The sequence below is a fragment of the Monodon monoceros genome, unplaced genomic scaffold (assembly GCF_005190385.1).
Source record: "Monodon monoceros isolate NGI ecotype Baffin Bay Population unplaced genomic scaffold, NGI_Narwhal_1 Super_Scaffold_5, whole genome shotgun sequence".
Classification (NCBI taxonomy): domain Eukaryota; kingdom Metazoa; phylum Chordata; class Mammalia; order Artiodactyla; family Monodontidae; genus Monodon; species Monodon monoceros.
The window spans coordinates 66,507,099-66,516,593 of NW_021703782.1; the positions used below are offsets into that span (position 1 = coordinate 66,507,099).

The 9,495-nt window shown below is 40.2% G+C and overlaps 1 long non-coding RNA gene across 1 annotated transcript in view; it reads right to left on the reverse strand.

Moving 5' to 3' along the window:
* The window catches only part of LOC114884668, a 129,888-nt gene extending 120,738 nt beyond the window's left edge, over nt 1-9,150 (reverse strand). Inside the window, exons 1-2 of the long non-coding RNA XR_003790879.1 lie at nt 9,040-9,150; nt 5,729-5,799 (exon numbers count right to left, since the gene is read on the reverse strand). This is a non-coding gene — a long non-coding RNA (uncharacterized LOC114884668). The remainder of the gene's footprint in view (nt 1-5,728; nt 5,800-9,039) is intronic.
* Between the last annotated feature and the right edge of the window lie 345 nt (nt 9,151-9,495).

A 9,495-nucleotide genomic window follows, 5' to 3' on the forward strand; every position in this document is an offset into this window, starting at 1 on the left:
AGACCACTCCAGTGACAGGACTATCACTCTGTCTGACTCCAGAATCAACTCCAAACCACTTTGCTCTAACGTCAGTAATTTCTTTCTTATCCCAAGCAAGGTTATCTTATGGCTAACATGTTCCCCCCTCTGGGAAAATGTTCTTATTAGATGGATGAATAAGGTGGCTAAGAATGAAGAAGCTTACTCCTCAAGGAGAATCTGTCCAGGAGAGTCACTCTGACCCCCCAAAAGCCCTGGGGGGGGGGTAATATGTCTACAGCATAACTAGATTAATTGAATTTCAAAACCTTAAATAATTTCTGGTGGTATGGATGCTGTGTGCCATGCCACGGATCCCCCTTCTAGGACTGAAGGATTTATTCCTCTAGCTGTTTCTGGGAAGGATGTCAACTGACTGTCCTCAGGGCTGTTCCACCCAACGTCACATCCCTTCCTGGGGCAGCCAGCATCCAATGATTGGTCCATGCTTCCTCCTCTCAAATAAGAACAACTCTGAAAAGCCATCCTGGATTCAGTGCTCCCTGTGGGGTCCCCTAGACCTTGATTTAGATGACATGACAACACTAATGATTTCCCTTCCTAATCCCACTTCCTTCCCATTCCCTTCCTTCCACAAGTTTTGATCCTTAAAGCACTCCCTAATAAACAATTTGCATACTAATTTCCACCTCAGAGTCCATTTCCTGGAGAACCAACATGCAATATCTGGCTTTCCCATTTCCTTACCTTATACGACATACTATCACTTTCTTGGAGTTGTAATTAGCCAGTGGAGGATGTGTTAATCATATATATGTATGATTTCCACATGGAATTTCTGAGGGATTAGATCCTGCCTACTTTACACCACTTACACTACTCTATACTCGCTGAAAATCAAATACAGTTACAATTTAATGAAGACTCACTGAACAGAAGAAGCTCCAGGGTAGGGTGGGGTGGTAAGTATTACTACTCACAATAAGTGGTAAATATCCTATTTGGGGCTAACTAGTAACTTCAGGGGACTGCAAGTGAGTTAAATTCATTTGGGGCTAGCATTATGCACAGGCAACTACATTAAACACTGGGAAGTGCCCGCATATTGTTTCCCTTTGGGTACGTTTGGGGTTGGGGAAACTGACTTTTTGCAAAGCAGTAAAGTGAATAGTTTGTTGATTTTAAAATTCCTTATTTCAAGAAATTTTTGGAAAATGTCTTCCCATTATCTGTTTTTCACTCTGCACACAGAATTTTATATGTTAGCCTTTTGGATTTGTTTAGTTGATCCAAAGTTAGAATTAGTTAAGAAAATTATTACTAGTAAGTAATGTTATTGTCAAACAAATAGACTTAGGAATAATGTAAGCCATAATTAGTTGGTGTCATCTTACCCCTTAAGATCCAGGGGGCATAGGCTCAACCCTTTATCCCATATGGAAAGTCTAAGGCATCCCTCAACAATTCTACGAATTTCTGGAGGGCTTATATTCTCAGTGTCAGCTCTGACTCCAAGTTCCTATTCTGTTGAATTTGCTGAGTTTGGAATTGATCTTTTCATCATCTCTTGTTTTCCTTATTTCGTACCATGTCAATACAATGTAGAACCCAGTCTTTCTTCCTCCCTCCCTCTCTCTCACACACATACAGTCCACACAAGGCATTCTTGTATGTAGCCAACTTTACTAGAGTTTTGAAAAGATGAAAGTTACTTTACGAAGATTACAAAAACATGCATATGATATTCGTCATCCTTGCTTTTTAAAAACGTCTTCCATCCTTTTCTACAACAATTGGCACTCCAGCCTCCCTCTCTTCATTCCTCCCTCCCTGTGTGCGCACTCTCTTTTAAAAGAAGGAAAAAAATCCCCTCATTCTGTTATAGAGAATAATTCAGCCCTAACAGACACATATTAGGTCATTTTGACTGCAAGTGACAGAAAACCCAATTCAAACTGGTTTATGCAAGAGAATCTGTTGAATCTTATAATAAAAGTTCAGGACTAGATCTTGTTTCAGGTATGGTTGGATACGGGGACTCTGCCCTGCTTGCAGATCAGTGTTCCTTCTTTCAGTCCGTCGGCTCCATTCTCCCTAGTACTGACTCTCTCTCAGATATCTTTTGCTCATTGTTGCAAGATTACTGTACTAACTTTTCACATCTTTCAGCATTCAACACCAACTTAAAACATGGGCCTGCCTCAATCCCAGAAGTCTCAGCAGTCTCACTGCATTGCACTGGCGCAAGTGAATCACGTGCCGATCCCTCAGCCTATCATTGTGGGTAGGGGCATGCAGTGCTCCAGGGGTAGGATTAGTCTGATTCAAACCACGTGGAAAGGGAATTCCCTGGCAGTCCAATGGTTAGGACTACTGTCACTGCTGAGGGTCCGGCTTCGATCCCTGATTGGGGGAACTAAGATCCCACAAGCCCCACAGCTCGGCCAAAAAAAACGAAAGAAATGTCCAAACCACATGGAAGGAGTGACTGGCTCCTCAGAAGGAAACCAGTTACGAGAGACATGGAAGGGTGAAACATCACAGAGCAACAGCCGGAAACATCAAGATCCAGTAAACGCCTGATGCACCCACACAGTCAGCTTAGGCATCCCTCTGAATACCTAAGGACTCCCTGCAGTTTTAAAATAATTACCTGCTCAGTTAAGTCTGTAGACAAAGGCCATCTTTCTACTCACTGATAGTTTAGAGAAGGAGAGTTCATTTTTACAGATACTCTAAAAAGGCCTGCAGGTGCCAGAAATGTTCCATGTCTTGATGGTAGTAATGTACATGGGTGGATACAAATGTAAAACTTCATCAAGAAGTACACTCAAGGTTTGTGCATTTTACCATATACGTGTTATTACACTTCAGTTAATTTTATTTTCTAATTTTCTGCAAGATGACCAACAAATGTCCAGTGTGATTTGGAGTGCAATCAAGCCTCTTATCTTCGGTCTGCTTTTATACTAAGCCTTATTCACCCAAGGTGAAGACATAGCTTAGCTGAGGTCACCAGGATAGGAAATCCAATATGGGTTTGGGCTTAAGTCTTAGTTGGTATTAATACAGTTGTGTTTGTCTGAAGTCTCTTTTGGGACATATATATCCCTCAGAAACTTAATATATTTACATAAACATTTAGAGGCTGAAGATAACCTGCAAGATAATGTCTATAATTAAGGCTTCTAAATATTTTCCTAAATTATTCAGGTTAACATATTTAAGGCAGAAAAATAGTTTGCCTTCTATCAGAAATAGAGTTAATCAAAGTCATTAGTCCTTAGTGAAACAACCTCATCAGATTTTCCCTCAGAGCAGATTATAATGGACTTTGAATCCTGTACTACCTATATGACTTTGGGCAAGTCACTTGCTTGTGCCTGAGCTTCAGTTCCACACCTGTAAAATAATAAGTGAGGTTCCCCTCTTCCAAGGCTGCTCTGAGAAACAGAGATGGCATGCACAGAAGGTCCTTGTGAAATGGTTAAGTCTTATTATTATTCTGATCCCCCCCACCAACTGTTTTTGATAAGATTAATCACATTTTTTTCAGTGCCTCTTTTGAACTTATCTTCTTCGAATGGGTTTTTCCTTCATAATTACTTCTAAGTTTAAGTGATTCAAGGGGTTGGTCCAGCAACCCCTTCCATTTTCCAATACATTAGAACACCTTGCTTGAATTTCATCTTACATTTTTCAGATGCTGTATCTATATGGTTTCTTATCTTTCTAGATCTTTTGCAGTTCAATCTTCTAATTCATTCTGCTTACAATATTATTCCTCTTTGAAATTTCATTGTCAACTGTGGCCAACCTGAGTAAGGACAATTCTTGATTTCTCTTCATCTGTTTCAATCATTGTATACTTCTCTGACTGTACAAGTACGATGAATAAGGAATAATTGTTGGTACAGAGAAAGTGGCAATTTTCTTTTTGACAGGTGGGATTATTCTTACATAAGGAAAAGCTGTTTTTCATAAGCTTCTGCAGAGAATTATGAGAAAGGAGATTTAATGAGAGTTGTAAGAACATTTTACAGATTAGTTCACTACCTCAGGTCTATGTACAGAGTGTCTAGCAAGTAGAAAGCATAATTTTAGGTACTTAACTTATACTTTTATCTAATTTAATCCTTCTACAAGTTTGCTATTGTTTTCTTCCTTTTACACGTGTGTTAACTTGTCCAAGGTCACATGGTAAGTTACATGGAAGAGACATATTTGGATAGAGATGCATCTAAATCTAATGCTTGTGCTTTTTCCAAAAGATATTCTTCAGAGACCCTTATCTGGTAGAGTTCAGTGGATCTCCAACCAGGTAAAGATAAGACATAAGCTTTGGTAATAGAATACTGACTTGCTAGCCACATGGTTTCTGTACAGGATTCATATATTTCCTTTTAACTAGGGTGTAAGTCAGGAAGGAAGGAACAAAGGAAGAAAAACGGTCACTTTACTTCTACTGAGGACTGCTCAATAATAATAATAATTTATAAAGTGCCAGTCTTAGATTGCTTCAATAGGAACTTCTATTACTTATAAAGAAGGTATCCTAGAAAGTGGGTTATTCAGTGTAAGGATGGATCACCAAGCAATTAATAGAATTAGCCTTAATGAAAATTACAGTGTCTAAGATCCAAGACCAATAATTGCCACCTTCCAGGACAGTAAAACCTGGACTCAAAAGCCTTCTGGGAAACTGTAATTTTATAATGTAATTACTTCTTTTAATATTATAGTGTAAAATTGAAAAATTTGAGAAGACCATCTCAGTATGTCCTCATGGGGGCACATCTGTATTATAAGTTTGCAAACCCAAATGGCTAGAATGATACAGTTATCAACATTTAAACATGCTAACATGCACATGACTAATATTATTGACATGTTGAGCTATATTCAGGTATTTGTTTATTAAATTAGCATATTGCTAGGAAAAATGTATAATTAAAAGTAGATACTAGTGCCTTCCCCTCCCATCCTTCGTCATTCTTTTGGAAAAGCAGACATTGTCAGTCACTATAAAGTCAAAGATGATCCTTATCCTAGACTCAGAGGCCCGGAAAGTATTACTGGGTCAGGGAGTTACTCAGATTTACAGTGCAAACAAGTTCCTACTCTGAGTGGCTGTGTGCATCACAGCTTTCACATCCCTGCTGTTGAACCATAGCAGCTACTACTGCATTTCTGGGACCTTTTGTTGTTGTTGTTACTGCTTCTCATCTGTGGTTCTCCAGATCCATTGCTCAAGATTAACCAAACATAACACACAAAGATCAATGTTCAGCTTTGAAATATAAAAGCATTATGTCCAAATGTTAAAAACAAGGTCAGCAATAAATCATGTTGGAAAGAAGCAGAATGTCATAAACACAAGACAAGAGATTATAAATCATAATTCACAACACAGGGCTCCACCATCCTAAGAAGTTCGGAAGAAAACGGACAAAACATTCAGAGGGTCCAGAGGGAAAGGCAAAGGGGAAAGGTCACAAGCGCAGACAGACTAACTAGGTGTCATAGTAACATTGGTTTGCTCGTTTATTGTTTTTCATCCTGGTGAACGCGGTGCTGATAATACTAAACTTTTTGTTTGTTTGTTTGGCTGGTTTTCAAAGGTCACTCTAGGAAGTGCGATATCAGTTACTCAGAGGACCCTAAATTTCATGTGCTCAGTTAAAGATGTTCCTAACATCTTAAGGGCAAAACACTGAAAATCTTATAGTAGAAAGAGTAAACTTACACTGAGTTCTTCTGGTATCCCTTGGGAATGTGGCATCATCCCGACTTCTTTCAATACATGGTAGCAAATCACTGACACAAAGAGAAGAATGATTCACTATAAGTTAGAGAGAAGCCACAAGCACAAATCTAAATGTCAGCTTTCTAGGTCAACTACAAAGCTAATAATGGTATAAAACTACTAATGACTGTACATCATATTTTCCTTGTGATGAAACATAATTACAATATGTTAATATTTACAAATCACATTGAGGCTCACAGATGAAGTGATAAGTACATAAATATTACATAAATAAGCGATTACACAAGCAAGTTATGCCTCTGAAATTGTGTACTGTAAATCTGAAAACACTAATTGCTTTACAGGACCCAGGCCCATAGACAACATGGGAAGCGATGCTGTTTAGAATGAAATCAACTCCTCTCTACCAAAGAAGAAAATAAGGTTCCAATCTACCTAATTTTTTATATACCACTGGAGAGATTCTGAACACACAGTATCAGTTCAGGATAGTTGATTTGAGAACATGTATAAGTAAATGGCCTGATCTTTTTCTATTATGTGTTCATGTGCAGGCAGTGCCTAAAAATAACTTTTAAATATTTAAAAATATTTGATGGCCAGTATAGTGATAGGGAAATATATGTGGGGGTAACTCATTCTTTGACTCATATTCAGGTGAGATGTAAATATAAAGTACTGCAAATATCCAAATGTGATTATGGAAAACTTGATTTTCATGAATTTTCTTTTTTTAAGTATAGTATTTTAATCTTTTATAAATAGGAAGGAAAATGGGGAGAAATGGGGAGCAGGAAATCACATTTCTAGTTAATTTTTTTTTTTTTTTTTTTGCGATACATGGGCCCCTCACTGCTGTGGCCTCTCCCATAGCGGAGCACAGGCTCCGGATGCGCAGGCTCAGCGGCCATGGCTCATGGGCCCAGCCGCTCCGCGGCATGTGGGATCCTCCCGGACCGGGGCACTAACCCGTGTCCCCTGCATTGGCAAGCGGACTCCCAACCACTGCGCCACCAGGGAAGCCCCCTAGTTAAATATTTTTAACTCACAGCTTTGGAAACTCAAGATTCCAGATCAGTTTGGAAGTTTAAAGAAAGCAAGAATCCAGTCTGCCATATTATATACAGCATCTGGGGATGTGATAAGCTTACTTTTCCCCCCATTCAACAATTCTCTACAGACTCAACTGTAACAATGAGGAGCAGAGAAAATTGTCTTTTTTCTCACTTGATTGCTTTAAAATGACTTATGGCAAAATACCTTAAAATTGCCCTAGAATCAAAGGGCTTTTCTTTGTAGTTCTTCACGAAAATAACTGCACAGGTATTAACTAACCCAAAAGAGCTTTGGTTCTGGGCCCAGATCACACACTAGGAAATTTAGCCCTATTTTACTGGCTTCTTTATTTTTTTATAACATCTTTATTGGAGTATAATTGCTTTACAATGGTGTGTTAGTTTCTGCTTTATAACAAAGTGAATCAGTTATACATATACATATGTCCTCATATCTCCTCCCTCTTTACTGGCTTCTTCCATATTTTCTGAATTTCCTACAAGGGACATATAACACTTTTATAATCAGAAAAAAATCACATGAAGAAATTTAGTTCATATCCAAAACTTGCTCAAGGTCAAAAAAAATGAGAGGATAAGCTGGATATCATGTTGTAAGTTCTATAAGCTCCACCACCTGAGTCTGTGTATAGCCTTAACAACTATTTCTTATGTTTAGTAGCAAACATTTTGGATGATATAAACAAACACTATTACTTCTTCGCCCCTTACTGATGAGCACTGAAGCATGTGTGCACTTACATAATTTTCTTCAGCATGGAGGTTAAAAAATAAATTATCCAGCAGCTTTACAAACAATGTGAAGGCTGTGTTAATAAATCTGAAGCTCTGGACAGCGTTAAGCCATCTGCGATTTTTGCTAGGGGGAGGCTGACAGGCCTATCAAAGAGAGCAAGGATGAACTTCTCAACTGTAAATTATTATTTTAGGGTGTGTAAGGCGAGGCAACACATTCTCATAAAAATTTGGAGAGACTGAAGCAGCAGGAGGCTGAAGATTTACCACCAGCTCTGATACTTACAAGCTCTGTGACCCTGGACCATTTACTTAACCTCTCTGAGCCTCTGTCTCCATTTATAAAATGATAATAATAGGACCTATTTGGAGTGTTATGGCAAGGATTAAACTAGTTAAAGTGCTTAGGACATCTACTAGGACATGGAAAGTGCTCAAATGTTAACTCTTATAGGAACCAGAACGGTCTTCTCCACTGACATAACAATGGTGTAAAAACGAAAAGCAGAGTTTGAACGTTTTAAAATATATTCATTACACAGTAGACTAGGTTGGACCACTAAGTTCCCTTACCTTCACGCTAACAGTACTATTTGGTATTCGAATCTTCAGCAGCCCCTAAAACGATGCCACCTGAGTAGTTGCTCATCCTAGAAGTGGCAAATGGAAATTCCCTGTGCGAAATTAGAGAAAGCCTATGCTTGCGTTTAAGGCTCTAGAAGGTTGTTTCTAGAGAGAAAATCTTGTTCCATTGGAGGATAAGAATCTGCTTATAACATTAATGGTAAACCATTCCCAAATATTCACTTAGAGTGAGAGAATTGCTAATAACTTGCCCCATGTTGATTTTTCATGACTGCCCCATACAACAGGTATTGTTTTAATCCCTGAAGAAAACTGAGGCTCAGGGAGGTTTTGCTCCCTGTTACACAACAAGTAAACGGCAGCCTGGGCACTCTGGTGTTTAACTGTAAGTGGGGACATCCATTTATCTGAGAAAAAAAAATGTTAGTCTCACCCTTTAAAAAAAAAAATGCTGGTGGTGCGGAGGGCACCACTGAGAAAGAGAACAAGGAGGAAAAATTCAGTCAGCAGTTTCTTTCCCTAGAGGGCAGAGCCAGCCACAATTGCCCCAGAAGCAAAGCCGGAGCTGGCAGACGCCAGGGTGAAAGGACAATCTTCCCGGGAATCTAAGGAGAAGGTGTGCCTTCAAAATGTAGTCGCCGCGGTACTGCTCCCCTCCCCCACTACCCACTAACCTGTGTGTCGCTAGCTTGGGTTTGCCAGCCGTCGCCAGGGAGTGGAGCAAGGCTCTGTACTATAAACAGGAGTGAGTGCCAGAGCCCCCGGCCAGCCTCTCCAAGGCCGGACTGCCAAGGAAACCTGGCGTTGTGACAGCAAGGGCAATGCCGCACGGCCAGTGGTCACCGAAGAGCTACTCTGGGGAGGACAACCACCCCGCCCCTCAAGGCTCACCTTGAGTGAGGTCTCTCCCATTAGCGAGTTGTGTAGGCTCTTAAAATTCCTCTAGCCTGAGTGTTTCAGGAACCGCCGAGAAGTCAAATTGTGTGTGCGCGCGCGCGTGCGCGCACCGGTGTGAGCGTGCCCGTGTGTGCGTCCACGTGGGCGCGCGCGCGCACAAATGCCCAAGGTTTTCTAGAGAAAAGGTCGAGCTCTTGACCCTCATGGGAAAAACCATATTCAGGAGAAGAACATACCCCTGTCTTCCAGAAAAGAACACCGAGCTCACCACTTTTATTTCTGGAGCAAATAAGCCCAGGCTCTCAGCCCAGTTACCTCTTACAAAACCCTAAGGCACTTAAGAGAGACCACAGGGGAAAAAAATAACTCAACCCCTTTTCTAATCTAAACCTAATCCTCCTTAAACCTCGCCTGACCCGGGCTACCAGGAATGCTGCCAGTGCCAAATGA